Here is a 3,171-nt window from a genome sequence, read left to right as displayed (position 1 = left end):
GGGCCCCCTGGCAAGCCTCCCGGGCCCTCGGTTAAGTGGAGGCACCCCCCGTAGTAACCGTCTTCCTCGCAGCGAAAGCGCCCCAGCGCAAATACGCTTCCGGCATGGCCTCCTGCGCGCCAGTCGCTCTGTTAGGCCGGCCCGAGGCTTATCTTGCGCCCTGTGCACACTATAAGCCCCCTGGTATAAACCTCCTTTTCCTTTTCTTTTTGCAGAAACTTCCAAATTCCATAATAAATTCATCATAGCTCCAAATCTGTTGATTTAAATTTATGTAGGTTTCTAAATTCAAGATCTATCCAGATATGTGCTTTGCACATTTTTCCAAAGATATATTTTCTGCAGAGATCCAATGCAAACATGGATCTGGATATTTAGGACCCGACCTTGTGAAATTTTTAGAAAGCCCAAATCAACTCCAAATGGAGTGATTCCAATTTCCAGAGACATATTAAATCATTCCCTAATTTCCTAGCCTAGGTGAACATTTTTCTCTGCCTTGTTTCTGTTGCATTAAACAAATAGTGCATACTCCTATTTATTCCATATTGTAAAATCTCTAGAATATTCATACAAACTCCAAATCCAGTGAAACAACTTCCTAAATGTTTCTAAAATCATGCTCTGTTAACTGAGTGCCTCCACTCATTTTTAGCAGAATGTTTTCTGTAGGCTTCTTAAAGGATCATCTATTCCTCCTTTCGTCCATTCAAAAATCCTTGATGGTCCAACTCTCCTAGAGCAAGCTTCGGGTATTTTTCTTATGACCACAGAGGTCCGAGAAAAATAAAACTCCTATTTATATAGCACTTTTGTTTCTGCTTGTTGTGTGGCTAATTGTGATTGTTTCCGACGATAGTTGACGGAGTGGATGGAGTACTCGGAATTGGACCGGAAGACCTCGAAGACCCCAAGGACTTATGTGAGCAGAGGCAATAAGCCCTTTTACCATGTGTGAGAAAATGTTTTATGCACGACATGTTGATTATTTTATTTCGATGCATATAGTCAAGATTAGTCTGTACACCTCGGCATGGTGGTACCGATGGCTCCTCTGGAGCACTTGCACTGAGCATGAGCTTACCATCTATGAGGGTCACGTTGATAAAAGTTGACAAGTAGTAGTAGTGCTACGCATAGGATCAGCATATTAATGATGATGGTAACACAGAGATGAAATAAAAGGTTTTACGAAAACCCCGTTGGGTGCCACTAATGCCCGAGGGTGATGGTGTTGTGCTGGATGACCACTTGAGGAAGAAGTGGTGTATCAGAAAGGTTTTGTGTGAGTGGTTTCGGAAATGAGATTAGATTTATGATGTGTCGACCGTCCCAACCTTACATGTGCGACCACGATACCCCTTTATGGGATGGGGCTTTATTGATTACTTTGGTCGGTACTAGCAAAGAGCCCACATTACTAGTGGCGAGAGTGATGTGGTCACTCTCGTGACGGGGTCATACCAGGTAGGTCGATGATGACGAGATGATGTATATACTTCTCGCTCCTCGTTGGTTACCCCAAGTGGAAGGTTGAGATGTAGTCAGCAGCAAGTTTTCCCTCACATGAAGATTGTAAGGTTTATCGAACCAGGAGGACTCCTAGGATCAACAAGTAGGTGTCTTCCACCCTGGCGCTAGCAGAAGACGTGGACCTGCACACACAACAAATAACTTTGCTCCCAACGAGTACAGAGAGGTTGTCAATCTCTCTGGCCTTGTAGTTTGCAAAGGATCAAAACACAAGCGGGGAAGTAATAGTGATTGCAACGGAAAAGTAAATGAAAACGGTAAATGATGGAGGTGTAAGCAATGATGATGATATGGAACGGAGTCACATGATGTTCACTAATGATGTCTCTCTCCAAAAAGACGATAAACAACTATGCTTGGGTAAACAAATCACAGTTGGGCAATTGACAGAATTATGAACGCACCGCAATGCTAATTATGCTACTTGATAGTTAGAGGTTCAAAAGTAATGGACAATACGCCAAGACAAGTAGACCGTTTATTCATCAGCATCTACTTACTAACCATCCACCTTGAGATATCTATCGAGAACATCTCACCGGTATTAAGTTGCGAGCCCCATCCAAAGTGTAAACTCAAAGCAACGGACAACTGCATTAATGAACTATGCGTAAGGTAAACAATCCTTGCAACCGTGGTCACAAGCACCGTTGTTTTCTCCCTGGTGGCAACAACACATCCCCTAGTCTCATTTTTCTGCCACTCAAGCTAGACATCGAGGGGCATGAACCCACAATCATGCATAACGCTCCCTCTTGGAGTTACAATCTACTACTCGGCCAAAGCAATAAATAGCAACGGAGAACATGCATGAATCACTAAGGAACATAATATAAAAGGATAATCAAATATATAACTCATAACAATCTGAACGTAATCTCATAATCCATTGGATCGCAACAAATCGAGCATAGCAATAGCAAGGGAATTACATAGATGCCTTGATCATGTAGGGGAGCTCACAAGGACTAACCATTGAAGCACAAGATTGGAGAGAATACATCACATAGCTACTGGTCATGGACCCATGGTCCAAGGAGGACTACTCATGGCACATCCGGGAAGCGTCCATGGCGGTGGAGAAGCTCCCGGAGGTCAATCCTCCATCCAACAGGGTGCCGGGAAGAGGTCTCTTAACGCTCCCGATCCCGAAAGCGCTACGGCGGCCGAACGATGGAGAAATTCGCTATTCTGGAAATTGTGGAAGGGTTTCCTCTCGGAGGACTAAATATAGGCCAAAAGAGGGCACCGAAGGAGGTGGGGCCCGCCAAGGCGGCCTCCTGGCGCGGCCTAGGGCCTGGCCGCGCCAGCAAGTCACCTGGGATGCCCCTGGCCTCCCTCTGGCCCATCTTCGGTGATCCGGAAGCTTCCGTTACGCTGCTTTTTATATATTTTTTCTGGAATTTTTCGGGCTTCGAAAAATTGGGTAAAAGCCCCTGCAAAATAGACATCAGCAGATAGAAACTGGCACTGGGTGCACTGAGTTAGTAGGTTAGTCCAAATATGTGTAAAATGGTATAAAAGTGTAGCCAAACATATAACAATGTCACCCAAAAGATCATGGAACAAGCAGGAATTATAGATACCTTTGGGACGTATCAACATCCCCAAGCTTAATTTCTGCTCGTCATCGAGTAG

Source organism: Hordeum vulgare, chromosome 1H (genome assembly GCF_904849725.1).
Source record: "Hordeum vulgare subsp. vulgare chromosome 1H, MorexV3_pseudomolecules_assembly, whole genome shotgun sequence".
Classification (NCBI taxonomy): Eukaryota; Viridiplantae; Streptophyta; class Magnoliopsida; order Poales; family Poaceae; genus Hordeum; species Hordeum vulgare.
The sequence above is the reverse complement of the archived record's forward strand: the minus strand, read 5'-3'. Positions refer to the sequence as shown.